The sequence below is a fragment of the Hippoglossus stenolepis genome, chromosome 20, assembly GCF_022539355.2.
Source record: "Hippoglossus stenolepis isolate QCI-W04-F060 chromosome 20, HSTE1.2, whole genome shotgun sequence".
Taxonomy (NCBI): Eukaryota; Metazoa; Chordata; class Actinopteri; order Pleuronectiformes; family Pleuronectidae; genus Hippoglossus; species Hippoglossus stenolepis.
The window spans coordinates 5,249,324-5,268,672 of NC_061502.1; the positions used below are offsets into that span (position 1 = coordinate 5,249,324).

General features: G+C 41.5%; 1 protein-coding gene across 1 annotated transcript in view; it reads left to right on the forward strand.

Moving 5' to 3' along the window:
- Nucleotides 1-4,275: 4,275 nt before the first annotated feature.
- The window catches only part of flrt2 (fibronectin leucine rich transmembrane protein 2), a 58,184-nt gene continuing 43,110 nt past the window's right edge, over nucleotides 4,276-19,349 (forward strand). Inside the window, exons 1-2 of the mRNA XM_035143829.2 lie at nucleotides 4,276-4,401; nucleotides 14,827-15,450. The gene's annotated coding sequence lies outside the window, so the exon portion shown is untranslated. The remainder of the gene's footprint in view (nucleotides 4,402-14,826; nucleotides 15,451-19,349) is intronic.

A 19,349-nucleotide genomic window follows, 5' to 3' on the forward strand; every position in this document is an offset into this window, starting at 1 on the left:
GCACTGCAGTGAGTTTGTCTTGCTTTGACTTTTAGCTTAAACTAATCCTAGCTAAAGAAATGTTTTATATACAAGCAGACAGGAGATCTCTTTCAGTATGTAAACAACCTGATAAACTGCAGGGCTTTTGGAAAATTCACACAAACACTCTCAGCAGTGATTAAACTCAAGGTGAGGATGGAAAATTAAAACATTTGCACACATGCTGTATATGCTCCCAATCGGCCGATGCTTACCTTTTCATATTGTAATAATAGCATCGCATAATGATGTCATCATTATGTCATTTATAGCACATGATGATGGCTGATTGGTTAATCTAAATAAGGGGACCGTGGTGACAACAATACCCTGTTTGGATAAAAATCTACACCAACAGCAACTTTTGCTTGAGCACGCACACCCACACCATGTAATGTGATCCTGTGTGTGTTTTGCAGATTGGACGTTTGCAAATTGTGTATCATGAACAAAAGTGCAAAATGTTTGACACAACTCAGGAGGAAGTGTTATAACAATACAACAGAGTCGGCTGGAAGACACAGTGGAAAGATACAAAAAATCAGCTTGGAAAGCAAAGCAATAGGCCTGAAAGACGAAAACAAAATAAGGGACTTGCAGAGAGCCTAATGCAGCCCTGCAAAAAAACAAAATTACAGATCAGCTTGGCCTCGCCTCACATTTCTGGAACCACAAAAGATGATTTCCCGTTTATCTAAATGGGTAGAAAGAGAAGAGTTGAGGCATAATTTGAATCCATATTTCATCCGACTTTAACAGTTTTTTTTCCTGACTTGACATCTGTGCGGTGTCACAATCACAAGTCTTGTGATTCATTATTGTGTGTGTGTGTGTGTGTGTGTGTGTGTGTGTGTGTGTGTGTGTGTGTGTGTGTCATGCTGGGTTAGAGGTTATGATGTGCGCACACTGCGCGTCGGAGTCAGCGTCTGTCAGTGTGTGATGTATGGGTGGACGTGTGCGTTTGTCCACATTTTTAGCACTGACATTCCAGGTTTATTGTATGAACATGTAGACAGGAAGCTCTGCGGGGCATTTTCCCATCGTCCCCCTGATGAGCTTCGCTGCGACTGAGACAGAGGACAGTGATGGCAGCGCGAGGCAGGAGGAGAAGTAGCTCAGAGTCAAACACTGAAATGTAAGAACTCAGGTAGAATGCAAGCAGCGTATGTAACACATTCATAAGAAATACTAACTCAGAGCAGATGTGAACCTGTTGGTTAAGGTGAAGGCAGCGATATGAAAACACACCGTTTCAGCACAGATCCTTTTCAACAATGGTAAGGGTCAGTGACCAGTGGATAAGCACCGAGAGCAGACTTTATTCATTACTCAGAATTGCTTACGTCGACAATACATCATTTCACATCATCGCCTCGCTTGCCAGCCATGCTCGTACTTGTCCTTGCCTCTCAATCAAAAGGTTTTATTAAATACAGTATCTGCCTCAAGCCTTCTCTAATATGTTTTCAATAAGTGGAAACACTGGAATTTAGACCATCCCTCCTATCTCCCTTGAAGCAACTGTAATTATCTCGAGAACTTTACCCCGTTTTCTTCGCTGAACATCTTCCAACCTCGCAGGATGGCATGTTGTGCAAACACACGTTCTCAGGGCATAACCGTTGCACATAAACCTCATTAATTAGCACTGTGCCACAGAGGAGGTTAATATTTGATCAAGCGCAACCTTGGAGTTGATGTAAAAATACGCTGCCAAGCCGAATCACAGTTAATTACAGTGCCGAGGACCTCACAGAGCCGCTTTTGTTGTGTGACAGGAGTTTACGCAATCAGTCAGAAATGCAAAAGGTGAGTTTCCCTCAGGCATAGTCTCTGACAGCTTCAACTCTCACTGCTATCAAAATACATTGGCTTTTCCTGAGTGTGCGCCAGCGGCTAAACACAAGGCAAAGTCGCCCAGACTCCTGCATGAAACATTATACAATAGCCAATAAATTTTGAACCTAAGCCTTGGCCTTAAAACCTTAACGCATAAATGTAAAACGAGCTCACTTGTCAGGAAACACCCTTTTAGCACCGGCGGGATGGAGTGGGTGGGTGGGAAGGGGTTGTTGAAGTCAATCAAACAGCCTTGCCAAGGATCAGGCCCTCTCTGAAGAGGAAAACAGTTGGTCTGCTTAGTGTTCATTAATAAGTGGGTCAGTCATTCGAATGCTGTAGGGCTGTGCTGATGTCTACTTTAGTCAAATCAGCGACATACAGTAACCAAGCATCCCTGTCAGATGAGATCAGCCACACCTTCATTGAACTGACGCGTCATGTTCCAGATATAATAGTTTACAGCCTACGCTATATTTAATAACAATTTCACATTCACATACCAACAGAAATTGCAGCACATGTAAGATATTGAAGTTGCACAGAAATAAAACGTGTAGTACAGAGTCAAAGGAGGTTGCCCTTGAGTGAGTGTTTAGTGTAGTCCCAGAATTTGGTGCTTGTGGTTGAATAACACAATTTTTATATTGTATAACTATTTGGACTGTTCATTCATTGCTTTTATATAACTATTTCACCGCTGTTTATCCTCTGCTTTGAGATAATCACTTTTCAACTCTTTATTAAGCTGGTTATTTCAGCAGCATTCAACTGTTTAATTACGCCTGTTAACTGCCATGCAATATTTAGCCATGCCATTCCAGATTCATACCAGCTTATGTTCTCATAACAGACTATATATGCATATATATGTCAATATATCATACATAATGCACAAATACAGTTTACACCATCATGTAATCACCTTGTGCTACTGCACTTTACATCTGTCATGAAAGGTGTATGTAGTATTTACATATACTCTGCCATTATTTAATTGTTATTTAATCTACTTTTAAACTTTCCCTCGTCTACCTCTTTCTGACTATCTGCTGCTTTAATGAGTATATTTCCCTGGTGTGGGATCAATAAGGTTTATCTTAATTTATCTTTTCTTATCTCATCTCATCTTGAAATAGTTTTCTAGGGTAACTTCCAACTGTCCGTCCTCTCTGTTTAAACTATAGATCAGTGATTTGTAGCTGTCTCTCTGTTTGTGACTCTGTTGCTGACTAGCTTTGCGAACATGGCTTCCAGGCTTTGGGAGGTGGGACATATCGGCAGGTGCATCAAACCAATTCCAAACACTATTTGGATGTGTTTTTTCTCCTAAAGACAAATATTCCAATCACTGTATTTTCTGAATTAATTTCTGTCTAATAGAGTTACTCAACAGTATTTCCATGTGGCCTTTGGCAGCTTCACCCCCTGGGGTACCCCCGGTTGGGAATCAGTAATCGCTCCACCAACTGAGCAAACACAACCTGATTCCTAGCTTCGCCCTCCGGGAAAAATCGGTGTACGGCACTGACATCGGTAACAATAGCTTCGTGCCACATGCTCGGTGAACATGACACCACTGATTGGTTTATTAGACGCAGCCGTCTTTTAAGAGTCTAATATGGGAGTGGTGCAGTCGTATACCGCCACAGGGCAGCGTTCACTATGTGTGAACAGCAACAATAAATCAGCTGCCAGCTCTTTATCTCTGCACTGCCGCAGCAGTTAACAGGATTGGAGAGTGACAAATTCCATGCGGCATAATTACATCAATCTGATTACAAATTATGTTAATCCTATTACAAAAAAATAGTGATAATGGAATAGAATGGCCGTACTTTATGATATTCATTTGTTATATTTGAAGAGCTCAAGGCAAATTGATTGTAATCTCTCATGGTTGCAAATATTGACAAAACTGTTTCGAAGATAATCTGGAAATTGTTTAATCTTTTTGCCTTTTATCGTCCGTTTTCTGTTCAAACCTCGCCCAGATAAACTTAATACGACTCCCCTCAGCTGATATAATCTAATAATCATGGTTCCACGTAATGCTTTAGCAGGTACTAGTACTGAATTTCATTCTGAGAGTGACCTTGCCCTGTTTGAGCCCAGCAGCTGCTCAGTCTGTCAGGCTTCTCTCTCCGTGTGCCACAGCAGCAGCTGAGGAGCCATTTTGAGGCCTGATGCATTCAACAGCTGGTGGTGCCAAGCCCAGGGTGGGCGTAGGAGGGGGCAGCGCAGGGTTGTCTGTCTGTCGAGCCGTGGAAACACGGGAGGCGGAGCATGTCGGACGACAGGCACACAGCCAAAGGGCGAAACGATGTTCGCTGGAGGAACAGGAACGGCCCTTCACTGGCGTTGCTCCTCCCAGACCCAGGCCTGACCAAAAATCACTTTTAAACATATAGCTATAAACATCCCATCACTGAAAGTCCTGTGTAATGCATGCCATGGGAACGCTGCGTGTAGCCCAAACGCTGCCTGACTCAGGGACCAAAAATCTGGTTGGTTCACAACACTGTTCCCACCGTGGGCCAGGTATGTGTGTGTGTGTGCGTGTAGACATGGTGAGACAGTGCTTTGCTGGATTTTTGAGACATGAGCTTGACTTTACGACAGCGGGGAAAAAAAGTGGTGGATGGTATCCCAGTTTTCTTCTGATCCCAGGATGTGTTTACATGAAATCCACCTTAGTGGTGTCAGGTAAAGGAAAAATCTCTGCCGCTTTCAGTGTTTACAGATACGGGAAGAGGATGTGAGCGAGGGAGTCGTTTAGCCAATGACCTTTGTCTTGAAATATCTCAAACCTCCAGTTTCACTTCACTGCAACTCGCTCGCTCTGTAATGACGATACTCATCCACAGCCAGATGTTCTTCTCCGGTGCTGTTAGGATTGCTGCGGTGGGCACAGAGCATCGGTTTGGTTAAAGTAAAGAAGACAGTGTACACCACATGAAGGTGGAGTTTCCTGTAAAGTTGTTTTCCTCAGATGGAAATCGTCCTGCATCTCTGAAGTGACGCTCAGGGAAAGATTTCACCCGGCTTTCATGTTTCGCTCAATCACACAACCTGCTGTGTGCGTTAGAAAGATTCTCTCTCTCCTTTAAAAATTATTCGCTCTGTGTACCATCTGTGTGTATATATGCGTGTGTGTGTGTGTGTGTGAGTCCACAGAGATGACAAGACAGCTGAACAAATGAAGAAAGACATAAACATTTAGACAGGCCTCACCAGGTGGATGGTGACGTGTATCCAGGCAGCACTGGGCCGAATCACACTGTAACATACAGTTTGACGCAGATTTCTCAGGATATTCTTCTTCGAGCCCGAATTAAGGATTTTGAGGAAAATTCGGTCATAAGGAGTAGAGGCCATCAAAACAATTTCAAGCAGTTTTTGTAGACCATGTTTATCTTTCAAAAATCAAATACAAAGTTTACAGCCATGATTTTGTAGCATGTCCATCTGTGTGGTTGTCGGGGTTCAGGGCACAGATGCCCTTGTGGCAAATGTAATCGACTGTCATGCACACAGATAGGCATGCATCTGCCGTGCATACACACCAATTTACACACACGCACACATCTGTTTTATCTGCTCTGTTGTTACGTTGTATTAACACAAATTTAAAAGCTTAACCAGTGACAGATGCTGCAAATTAACTTCTGTTTGACACCTCATTCACACATGTTGCATCACTCTCACAATCTGTATTGTCCCTGTTAAATGAGCTAACATTAAGATAAGAATCTCGGGTCTAAGGGTTATTTCCTGTGTCCCACTTTCATTTCTGTTGATATATCAGAACTTTGTACATGACAAATAACTGCTTGCATCAGGGGTCATGGTGATATTGCGACATCAAAGTCCAACAAGTAAGGATATGTGAGCAGTCAGCCAAACAGAGAGATTTAAACAAGCTACAGTTAGTCACATCATCTAAGTGACTTTATTTGATGGTACATAGGATCCGAAATGTGAAGAAAAAAGGCCTCTTAACAGCAAGCATTTGATTTATAGTGGGAAATGCAGCATGCGTTGCTTGTAACTTTAACCATCTATTCATGTCTCCCAGTGAGCCATGACACAAAGTTTGTTTCCATTCACCTGATTTATGTGTATTTCTGCGGTGTGAACAGAAAACCCAGAGTGAAAAAAGCAGAAATCTGAAATCAAAATATCACAAAACTAATTTTACACTCTGTGGCAGAGGTGGAGAAGCTGATGCCTCAGTATAAACGATATGTGCAAATAAGTGCCATGGAAACAAACACTTAATGCTTGAAACTACTGACTGTACATAAAGATGGACGACATGAGAGCTCCAAAAAGTGAGGCCAAATCATCTTGATTGCCTCCTGGTGGCTGGCTGCGGTATAGTTCATAAGCCCCACCTCCTCTATGTTAGTGAATGGGACACCAACATAAACTTAAAGCAAAAATCTAAATAAATTCATTTGAGGTAGTTCTCATCACACTGATATGTGTTCAAGTGCTCAACCTTTCAATACGTTTTGTTTTTATTGTGATGATATAAAATTAGGATGAAATGAGCTGGGACTGACTCGCGGTTGGTGAAGTCCATGTATCGGTGGGACCTCGATACTCCTGCTCCACAAAACAATCACTAATGACATCAAAAACACGAGGAAGGAGCATGTGGAGACGTGTCGTCCATCTTATATGCTTAAAATGAATTGCATGATCTTGCCGTGCCTTCCTTCTCTGCAATGGTTTGTTGTCTTCCACCAACTATTTATTTCGATGAACCAACTCCTATTATTCACATAATTTCAGTAAATTGAATATTCTTTTACCAGTTTTCTGAGAAATATGACTCAGTTCCCTCTACATTTAGAAGGAAACCTGCCTGGTGTGGTTTCTCTTCAAAAGAAATGTGACTAAACTGTGTTGCCTGGGCCTTCAAACTTCCTTTTCGTGATGTTACCACGTTCCCAGAACCCTAGCAATTAATTTACTGAATACAATGTTATTATTACAGATAGAAATATCAGGATTCTGTGCAAGTCTTTCAAAAAAAACGACTCTACAGTGCAGATTTTCTCCACAGATACACGGACTACACACTTAACTATGCTTTTGTGCGTATGGACATCCGGACATCAGAAAGTTTACACCTCTTCCGCCGCAAACTAAAAACACACCTCTTCCGACTATACCTTGAATAATATTTTACAAATAAACAATTTAGTAGCACTTAAATGGCACTTACTTATAGCACTTTGTAGTTTTGCTTTTTTGAAGAAATTGTACTTTCTTGATTCTTGTTGTTCTGGGTTTGTACCCTCATGGTTGAATGCACTTATTGTAACTCGTTTTGGATAAAAGCGTCAGCTAAATGAAATGTAATAAAAAAAATGAAATGTAATAATGACAGATATGGATACCACATGTGTCATGAGTCATAGCCAACAAGTAAAACACAATTTCACATCAAGCGCGGCATGATAGGCGATATTCACTTTGAAGGTGTTGTATATACAGTGGGTTTTGTTATAGCTCCATTTACATGTAACTTACATGGAGGGAGAGGACATATCTAGCAGATAAGGGAAGAATAATGAGTCCACTAGAAGCTAGTTGGAGCCAAGGTCTGACTCCCCTTCTCTCTAATCAGTGTGTCAAACCAAACAGTGAGTGTTGGACCTACAGAATCTATTTCAGAGTACCTATTGCATGTATCACCCAATTACTCCTATGATGAAATGATTAAATCCTAAATGCGGTTACAGATATTTTTTCCAACTATGCATCTTCAACATTTACCCCCTCCGTTTTTCCGATGATTCACAGCAATTAACCGGCTAAAAGGAGTTGGACAAACGCAGCTGCCTTATCCTTAGTTGACACATCATACAGCTCCCCTGGTGCACCCTAGGTGTGCCAATGAATATTTCAGCCACTCAAAATGGATATTGCTCCGCAGTCAGACGTGCTGGCATAGACTGCGGTGCTACAGGTGGGGCATTAGTGCCAGGCACGCTCAGAGCTCAGGGGTAATATATCGGCATCATGGGTTTGGGTCATTTCATTTTTTTTAGGGGCTGATAAGGGAACGTCGCATGTGGAAGATTTAGCTGCAGGTAACAGGGGCATATTTCAGTTGGTGTCCGGGTGGCACTGGACCTAACTGGAATCTAATTGTCTAATTGTCCCCTGAGGTGCCCCCTCAGTTTAAAAAAATAATTACTTGCTAACATCTGTATCAATTTAAAAAAAAATTGTTTTGTTTATTTCCTATGTTTTTTGAACAATACTAGTGTGGCTTTGCTCAAAGTCATAGAGCAAACTGTAAACAAGGAATGACATGAATCTGCATCTTACTAAATCAAGAAGTGTGCATGGATGTTGGACATATAATTGGTCAATCTGTGTGAATTGTGGCCCTGTCATGGCCCCCAATTTATAAAAATCCTAGATCCACCACTGGTATGTACAGAGGACATTGAAGAGAATGTGGTTGATTTTCTCCGCCACCACAAATAAACTCAACTCTAATTAACGGATGGAGCACCATTTGACATTGGTAGCGTTTTTGATAGTGTGCCATCTCTTGCATAATGTCAACACATATTGCTGTGCATTTACATGTTGAGCTAAATTGCTTCATCTAAATATAGATGTTTTCTCCTTTGATGGAGCCCTCAAAATCACACCCATTCACTCACCTGCTCATGTATGATTAACACACTGTGTGGCATAATGAACATTCTAACGCTGACTTAGCTTTCAGGTTTCTCCGATTCTGGCTTCAGCTGCTCATGTGACATCCAGAGGGTTTTAGGCAATGGAGTCCTCACATGTCTCATCAAAATATAAACTCCTCTTACACTGTATTTCAGCTGAGAACTCGCTTCCCACAATTATAAAGCTGAGCACAGGAATTGCCTTTAACCAGTCACTGTACAAATACTTTGACGTAAGCCACGCATGAAAGAGCTGAATTCTTCCCCCAGCAGTATTTAATGAAAGAGAATGCACAAAGAGGAAACGTGACACTGTGCTTTTATATAAACCCCCGAAATCTATGCAGGCTTAACAAGTGATAACATTGGACTTGGTAAACTGTGTAGCCAGGATCTTATAAGGATGTGCAAAGCACAGCAGCTATTATTTAGACATGAGAGGCACATTATCCTTGGCTGCGGGCTCTGAATTTGCAAGAGGCACTTTGACTGCAGCTACAAAGGGGATATGGGCCCTAATCAGGGTTTTACTCATCCCTTTCACTCTTATTCATGACAATACATCTTATCGTCGAGTATCCATCCCCTTTCATGTCTCCCCTCAGGGACCGAACCAGCATCATAAGTGATATTCCATGCATCAAGTGTAGTTCTGCCAATTTATTTTCCATAAGACTCTGTCAGTCAGGCTCAAAAGTCATAAGCCAGTAGTGCTGGGAAAGACATTTGCAAAAATAAATAAGTCCTCCTTTCTGACACCACAAATGTGTGTATATGACTGCTGTCGCCATGGTAACGCTTGTCAGCATCGTTGTCACCCGTGTCGTCATGGCAGTGTGATGTTAACACTGTATTTGCTGCGGTTGTCACAGACTGTGGTGTGGGAACTCCTGCAGGGGTGTGGCAAACATCTGACTCAGCTACTGTTTGGGCAGAGGACCAGGAAGCAATAGAGGAATAGACAAAGTATTTAAAAAATATAAATATATTTTTTTATCTTTGTAATTTAATTTGTTTTAAAAGCATGTAGTTAAACAGTTTTACTGAAGGAAGGTTTTATTTTTAACCAAGTTAGGAGTGTGGCTCTGGGGAGGACTCTGGCGTGGTCGCCCTGACTGAAATATCTCATCAACTGTTGGATAGCTTGCCAGAAGGTGTTAGTCAGACATTCATTGCTTCCTCGAGGATTGAGTTCTAGTGACGTTGGTGATCTCCAGATTTTTCACCCTGCCAAAACTTTGGTCCCTATAGCCTCTACAAATACAGCATTAAGTTTATATGTGTGGTAATAGATTAATTACTATGATAGTTTCTCCACATTTTCAAATTGCCTACAGGATGAATTGCAATCCCTTTGCCAGGATTATGCATGTTTTACTGTACTTTGGTGAATAACCTAGTGCTTGCAACACTAATGACATCCCCACAGCTACAGCTATGCTTTGTACTAATTAGCAAATGTTAGCATGCTAACACACTAAACTAATGGGGGAAATGCTAAACATTACACCTGCTTTGCATCAGCAAATGATGGAAAGCAGCGGATGTTAGCATTTAAGTCAAAGCACAATTGGACATGAGTACAGACTCAGAGGGCTGTTAGCATGTCTGTAGGATCTTGAAGTGAATGGGAGATGAAGAGGTGTTAACAGACAAGTCCTCCACTGACAATGGGAGTAGGTGGAAGAATATGTCAGACATTTTTCTTTTCTTCACCTTCCTATTTGTTCAGTTCAGTCTGTTTCTGTCTCCTGGGGGAAACAGACCTGAGCCTGGAAACACATCTGGGATTGGACTGGACTGGTGTGGATTGGGCGCTGGAGAGAATCACCACTGTTTTCTTTTTCAGTAGCGTGCCCTGAACAGGTTTACACTGTAGCCGTGACATATGCTCTACCCAGGAAACGGGCTTCACGTTTCAGAGCACATCAAGCTTTGGTGACTTATGGACTATGTAAGCCAGTGTGAAGGTGCATTGTCGGCAACTTTTTACAAATAAAGACGGGGCAAAAGGGGGGGGGGGAAGACGGAAAGAAAAACATTCTCCAGGGGCCCCCGTGGATCAGGGGACTGGCGGGTTTCAGTCCTGTCACAGGGGCCTCTGTGTTCCAGGTGTTGCTTTTTAATTGGCAATTCCGTGAGCAATAAAGCATTTCACTTACTTTCGCTTGTAAAGTGCTTTCATTCCATCTCCAAATGATGTAATTACCCCGCCGTCCCAGGCGAGAGGGCGGCAGGAGAGGCGAGGCGTTTGGTCTCAGTGCGGCTCGCACTCTCAGCGAGAAGCCTGGTGAAGGGTTTCATCGGGTATGTTTTCATTTAGGAATCCAAACACCATAAACCGAGGCCATCGTTTGCACAATAAACGTACACTTTAATTTTATTTAGCTCTTTCCCTGCTCTGTGTGTGTCTAATATTTATGAAAACAAAAAAAAGATGATATATAGGTTGAGTGTTGTCTTTGATGTATGAGGGTCAGCGAGGGACATTTGTTCCTTGTTCCTGGACACAGATGGCGATAGATTTTGTTTTTACAGAATTAATCTTGTGTTGCCTTTCACAAAGCCGCAAGAGAATATTTTTGTTTTCATCACAGTTGGAGATTGACTTCTTTAAAAGATTGTGACTCAGTGCTTTTGTACATTTTCGCTTTGCCTCTAACTAGCTTGTTAATGACTAGCAGATACAGAGCCAGAACAAATAAGTCTTAAATCCTCACTGTTCTTCACCCTTCTACAGGGGATTTTTTAAAAGATAAGAGAGGTTTACAGTTACAAATATGCTAAGGAAGTCAGCTAACCCATGCCGTGATGTTATCATTTGAAATTTAATGGGAAGGGGAGATTTTAAGAAAGCTTATTTTCCTGTTTATGTGGTGTGGAATTCCTTGTGTTACACAGAAAGGTCAAAACCAATGCCAAGTGTCTGTCAGTCGAGCCTGTGGAGACGTGTAACACTAACCTGAAGTCATTTGACTAAAGCGGATGTCATGATCCACCTGAGGATTGTAAAACCCTTAAGAACAAGGTCAGCTTGTGGCACAGAGCAAGCTCTGAAATCAAAAAATCATTTGATCAACATCGCCTACCGATGAAGGTGAGAAACGTCAAATTCCACTGAAGCTGCATGACCAAATAACTCAGCATGGATGTAAAAACACACAGGAGAAAGTCAAAGGGAAAACATTCTTTTCGCATAAGCCCTACCTGGCAACGCTTTTACATATCAGACCTCCCCAGTGCCTGTCAGTACTCCAGCAGTGGCAACATTGCCAAAAAACACAAAAACAAGCTGTTCGCTATCACTGCCGTTCCCATGGGAACAGGCCCGCAGAGGGTGTGCCCGCGCCGACACTCATCTGCACAAACAAAATGCAAGCCTACTCCCCAGCATGCTACGCAAACCAGGAGAGGGGGGGGAGTGCAGCCCCCACACCAGACCAACCCCTGCCTCTTCCTCCAAGAACCAGGGCCTCATGCAGAACCCTGCTATCAGTGTAAGTGATTTGCTGGCCCTGCTTGTGAAAAGTGCCACAAGGGGAAAAAGGATCAAGATTCCTGAGACGCTGGGCCTGCAGTGCTCATTCGCACACTTCCTCCCCTTAATAAAGACCACACATTCCCAGCGGCTGGAGCAGAGCTGCAGTCCCAAGCCAGTCACGCCCGCAGAGGATAATGGGGGAGAGCTACGCGGCTGAGTCGACTGGCAAAATAATAAACAAATAATCACCAGGCCGCTTCAATCAGCCCGAGTTATTTTTGTTGCGCTGCTGAGGGAAAGTCAGTTTAATGACGCTGTCTTTAAAAAGCATCACTTTGTTCTCTTTGGCAATTGAATTGTGTTTTTAAGTTTGCCAACAGTGGAGTACAACCCCACTGCTCACACCTGCCACATGTGGCACAAACACTGTATTATCAGTATAGATTGTAGCCACAATATTATGGCAGCGAATGCACCACCAAGTCTCAGTGATTGCTAAGGTTTGTATATCCATATACAAACGGCTACAGCTCTACAGGATATAAACGTTCAAATTGTGACTATGAACTAAAGGCTTTTTGTTGCCATGGCTTCAATTTACAGATATATGAGAGTAAAAGAAAAGTGGCAATCCTAATTAATAAACTGATTCACCATAAAACTACACGGCCTTAAAGTGTTAATTCACCCATATTGCATAAAACAACATAATGTATACACGTTTGGATATTTCTGATGCTGAGGCATGTGCCTGCACTCTTGTATGATGGAGGTTAATCTTATTGTGGTTCTCTAAGTACTGAAAAATTACATTTGAAAACATTTAATAGCAACACCCGTTCCCAAGAGAAACGGTGGCCCTTTAATTCTAGATAATCCACAAAACACATCATCAGCGGTTTTCTTTGGAAGAAAAGTAGTTTCTACCAAATAATAGTCTCTAAGAAAACTGTTAACAACGTGTTTAAGACTGGTTGGAGGCAAGGAAATAATCTTAACAGCTGCCAGACTTTTAGATCCACCTAGTAAAAATGAATACAGTCTGATATAATCACCGTGAAATAAACCCAACGTCCATTGAGGTCATGGTGTTCAGTTTTCTGGGAACCAGAATGAACAAAGACATGTGTTGAGTCACCTTCAAGATCATTTTGTAGACTGTAGTTTGTGATGAATCAGGAAAAAATTGATGACACGGCTTTGGCTGCAGATGAATGTCATTATTTTTAATGATGTCAGTGTTGGTCCTAATTTCTTGAGGGAGATTGCTTCATTCTTAAGGATTGTAGGCAGCAACATTTATTGGGAACCAAACTCATTTTCCTAAAGTTTAAATTAAAAGCAGTAAAGTTTTGAGATGTGCGGTCGACTTCAAAACTGCCCAAATCATGTTCAGAACAAAAAAGTTGTTTCAAATGAGAGGAAGTAAACAGGATTTTAGAGGAATTTGCATGTTTTGCATTAGTAAGGACTAATGTTAAATGTCACTGAGTCACAATCACATGAAGTAAAATCATGAAACGAACGACTGCGGTGAGGAAATGAAAACATGTGGAACACTAATCAAATTTAAAATCTTCCTACTGAGCCTGGGTTACATTATCAGAATAACTTAGTACGAGGATTCTGACAAGTCTGATAGGGGTTTTGTTTGTTTGCTTTTCTTGCTTATGTTCTTATTTAGTTTTTAACATTTTTCCAAATAAAGCTGATAAATCAAATGTATGTTAGTTGTTTTGTACCCAAGGTATTTCACCCCATTGGTATTAATGAAGAAATGTAAAACTCTATATTAGCTTAACAAAGTTGTTTTAGATTCAAAGGAAAACAAATCAAACAACCACAGACATCGGTAAAAGCTCTAACCACACAAATGGAGACTGTCACTAAAGAAAACAACTTAATGAAAGGAACTATTGGACTCACAGTCAAAGAGCCAGTGTTAGTGGAAGGCGCTCAGTGGTTTCTACAGAGTTTTCTTGGCAGTGCTCCACACAACAAGAAACTTTGTGAAGAGCAGTATGGCTGCTGTCGCTAACAGGAGCTAGCTAATGTTAGCTAGTTTTACAATGAAAGTTGAGGGGGCAGGCAGTGCTTTAATGAAGACAGAAGTGGGAAATGAAAATAGATATTTTTCAGAAAATGAACTCTGTGAATCATAAATAATTCCTCACTGAGAATCGTTAGCTGTCGCTCAGATTGAGCAACCTCGTCCTTATGTCTGCCCGATCAGAACCATTCAGAAAATCTTTCTTGGCTTCCTATTCTGTTTTTCTTGTAGGTTATTAAAGACGCTGACACATTCTTGCCTTTATTTAAAGCCTATTCTTCTTTAACTATATTTTATGTTATTTTTTTCATTTTATTTCTGTTTTATCAAGATTGTAAAGCAGATGGTAACAATCCATTTTCAACATATATTATGCAAATAAAATTATTATTATTCCTGTGGTTATGGTCACTCTATTTATTTTGTGTTTTGACTGTATAATTCAAATTCATAGCAGTGTCAGGGCTGCTAAAATGTGAAAACAGCAACTCCACAAAACATTAAAAAAAAGTCTTTGTTTCCCAGAGGGAAACACCCCTCTCTCTAAGTGAGCAATAAATCTGGTACTTAAGAGAAGGTTGTCCATGTGAGTGTGTGTATTTGAGCGTGTAAATGTACTCAGTGTCCTCAAGTCCACAGCCTCTAGAGCTGTCAGATGTTGTCTGGCCCTGCAACATCCGTAACCCATGACCCCTGTAACTCCTGTTTTGTTCTCGGCACTCCAGGACCCTCAGATATCCCTCTACTGGAACTCCCCCAGATGACAGACACCGTTCTCCTCTCCATTCCTCCACACTACCCCAGTAGCCTTTGACCTCCCCGGCACCTCTGCCTCTCCGCTCGGCCGGCCTCGCATTCCAGTAAAGGAGCTGAAACCTGAGCCCCCGGTGAGCTCATCGCCGGGCCGTGGAATCAAGAGTTAAATGATACCAAAAAACCGAGAGGGGAGAGAATACGCAGACAGAAGGGGGAGAGGCAGCCGTTGGTGCGGGACAGGTCTGGAACTGGTTCTATGTGTGCGCTTGCCCGGGACTCCTCGGGGGTAAAGTTACACCAGAGAGAGCAAGGAGGAAGAGGAAGGAGAAACTGCTGGCGTCTTTGAATTATCTCTGCTTTTGTCTGTCTCTCCGCGGCCTGGCTGAGTGGTGCCTGCAGTTTCCTCTTGACACACTCCAGCGAGCCCGCCGACCTCCATCCGCGCTTTCAAGTTAACGAGCCCCGATGGTCTCGTCCTCGTGTCTGAGAGCCGGGCTGGGATGGGAGCGTAACGCTGCGAGGTCGCACTCTGCAGTCTCTCTGAGTCTCTGTTCTCCTCCGACCCTGCCATGACCACCAACTGTCCAAAGATGGTAAGTGTCCCTCTTTAAACAGTGTGTGTGCATGTGTGTGTAGTCTGGTGATTCTATGGCTATTCTGTCCGTACGTTACCAGTAAAGGTAGAGAAAGACAAATCTTTACCCTGAATGTCACATCTCAGCATCATTGTAATTCATGTCTCATATTGTGATGAGCACCATTAAGATGCTTAATCACTGCAAACATAATTAAACCAATCAGCGTCTCTCTCAAGCTGAGTTCGGAGGATGACTGCACTAAGTCGGAAAAAAAGGAGCTTTTTAGCCAAGAGCATCTCCAGCTGAAAGTAAAGATGAACTTTTAAAAGTTTTAAGAGAGCCATTAGATAAACCTTTCATTCATGCATTATTCATGGCTGCCGTGTTTCTTTCTAGTTCACTGCCTGTTGTTCGCCGTGTCTCTCCCTGACCTCATGCTCTTGTCTTGTCAACCTCTGGGGTGACAAATCCCTCTGAAGCAAACTTTTAAGCAGGGTTGATGATTTTAATGGGTGCCCTACAGGAGACACTAAATAAAAGGTTGAGTACACACAAACCCAATTTTTTTTTAAATAACCGCTCACTGCTGGTTTATTTTAAAAATTCAGAGCAGGGTAAGAGCCAGTTGTACTCTCTGAAATCTGCAAGCTGCTCTTCCTTCCTCCAGCAGAAAGTAGTTTAAAATAATTGTGAGCGTTTGCAGCAATAACTTTGTGGAAACGTCTGAGGTGAAACACTACCAATTATCTCTTTCGCAATGGACTCATTATTTAAATGGGTGTGAAGTGCTCCAGTGCTCCTCACAGGTAAACACAATATAAATATTAAAAGAAAATGACATCTCTACGATGAGAAACATTTTATTATCGTTATGCTGAGGCAAGCTTCCCTGAATGCACTCCATTTAAAAACAGGTTAAACTGAACACACTGCCAGCACACTAAATACTAACTACACCATGACTGTCAATGGATGCGATTAATGAGGAAACATTAGAGAGAATAACAGTACATAACTCACCAACATCACCATATAACCTCCAACATTAAATTATACAAATAAATGCAGTTATTTACTTTATAAAATAAGTATCATTTTTGTTGGTGTAGTTGTAGTTAATGTTTTATTTCCCTTGGTGAAATGTCAGATTTCTTTCCCAAAATGAGCCATTATAGTTTACAAATAGCCTTCAAATCATCAGATCAACAGAGGACATTTATTTTTTCAATTATCTAATTAGCTTTCACATCATCTCCATGGCAACAAGTTGCTTTAAGGTTCTACACAGACTCTGTTTGGTTGTTTTAACAGTGGAGTCATCCTGTTGTGGCTGATAGATCAATTCATGATTAAATAATTTTTTGTAAAAAACATTAGCATCACATGGTCGAATCATTTTATTCATAGAAGGACAGAAGTACAAAAATTCCCCACCATGATTAAAAGTGCTGTACTCAAGGTCTAAGTAAAAGCATTATCTAAACGCATTGAAAGTGTAAAGTTCTCATTATGAAGGTGGAATGGCCAGTATCATTTCTACACCCCATTGTTAAGTAACAAATACTTATTAGTACTGAGTAATAAGTAAGCAGCGTTTTATTGTTGCAGCTAATTGAGGCGAAGCTATTGTAATCATTTCAAGCAGAACACCACCCAGCTGCTTTTCTGACGTATAAATAAAAGACCTCAACGTGGCTCATGTGAAACTGTCACAGACGATTTTATTTTTGACATTCACAATTTTCTGCTTTAACAGTCCAAATGAATAATTGGTTACTGAAAGGAATCATTTCCAGATTCATTGACAAGGAAATATTTTTTTAGTTGTGGCACTGATTTTGAAGAGCATCCCATAGTTTGCTTAGAGAATCTTCATCCATACACCAACAAGTAACCATAGTTGCAGAATAAATGTCGTAGAGTAGAGTTGCAGGAGCCAGTCGAAGGTGACCTTTACGGATCTTTTCGGACTCACTACAACTTTCATGCGACGTGATTCATTCATCGGTTCTGAAAATGTGTCACTAATGTGTCAGCGCAGGTGACAGCTCAACATGCAGCTTCTGGAGCGTAGGTGCTGAAAGTAAACTCTTTCACCTATAATTGCTTTGGGCGACAGGCATGTAGTCAAAAATGGTTTGTATAGAGGGACATGAATGAATGTATTTGACAGCTGGAATGTGTTTTTGTACAGTGCAGGGGGAGGAGAGAGAGGCAAGGCTCTGTTTCAAACTCCATTTTAAACCATTTAGTATAGCAAGAATTATATTGTTATTTTGGCAGTCAGAATGACTCACTATATTTATATATACATATATATATATATATATGAATTAGGGTATCATAAGAATAAAAACACTGAGGTTGAGGTTTTTAATTATCAACCTGTTCTCTTAAATTACTTTCTTCTTTGGGCTCACTGACAGTACAATAGAATTGATCAGCGCCCTGGCAGGATATTGAATCAACCCTCAACAAGCCTGGTCTTATCGTACTACAGAGTCAGCTGACCGCAGTAGCTAACTTAGGGCATGAATCAGACGTTGTCTGGCGCTGGACATGGCCCGGGGGCACAGCTCAGATATGCGGCAAGGTAGCAAGAGGGGAGCGTTAAGAAAGAGAGCGTGAGGAGAGCATTGAGAGAGAAAGAGATCCGAGGGGGAGAAAGAAAGAGAGAGGGAGAGCGGACCACAGGCTGGTGCTCTGGCCAACTGGGAGATGTAGGACAAGGAGAAGCTTGTTCTTGCACTGTCGCACCTTTCTCCGGGCATGTAGCGGGAGGACATGGCCTCTCGTGGATGAAAGAAAAATAGATTCAAATACCAGAGGATAATGTGATTACAGGCAAATAGGAGAATGAAGGTTAATTGGAGTTAAGTGTCCATATAAAAAAGAGCCTATATATATACAACTGCAAGTCAACCTATACTCTGCCAGCAGGCCGTGAATTCTTTCTACTGCCCTTAAAATAAACACATAAGTCAATAGTTTAGAAAGAATGTTGTAAATGTATATTTTCTAAAGATAATACCTGGACATTTGAGGACCAATCATTCGATTATAGTCAATGGCTTAGACATATGGAATAGAATAACATGAGGACCAGTGTAAAAAAACATTATGCTGCTGTAGTGACCTCACTCCAAGTGTCTCACGTTTCTGGAGGTCGAACTGAACGACGCAGCGCAGTCCGTGATAAATCCCTCCTATAGCTGTTTTCATCAAACACTCGTAATCTTCCGCCTGTGTCCATTCGTGTCGTTTTTATGTGGGACAGACGAGCCTCCAAATGGGTCAAAAATACTTCACCTAAACAGTTCAGCCTTGATCTGGAAAACTCAGACTAAAGCTTTAACATGGGAGAAAAAAAAAGAAGACTTCCTCTTCATACTTCAGTTCCCAGGCTGCTTGTTCTGGCGAGTACACTGACATTCACGCCGTAACGGTAAATCCGAATGAATCAGTGAGCATTTACTGGTTCCTTTGATTGTTCTTTACGGAGAGGCATAAAAGGCCAATCACAGCCATGATTACTGTTGCAACAATGTTCAGAAAAAAAACCGCAATTCAAACTACTTAAGGATGAGGAAACAACCATAAACATTGAGAGCAGCCATTTAAATCTGGCTCTCGCGCCCTCGTGGAACAGACACGGCCACGCTGTGAATAACAGATTGCATTATCACAGTGGCATGTGATTGGGAAGGTTTTAAGTAAAGTATGCTTTTCAATTTGAGTGATGTGAAACATGACTGGAACATGCTACTGCTGAGTCAAATACAAATCTATGTGTACAAATCTATTTGTACAAATCTATTTGTATTTCAAATTACAAGTATAAATCTATTTGTATTTCAAATTACAAATACAAATCTATTTGTATTTCATATTCTGCCGTGAGTGCTCCCTACATT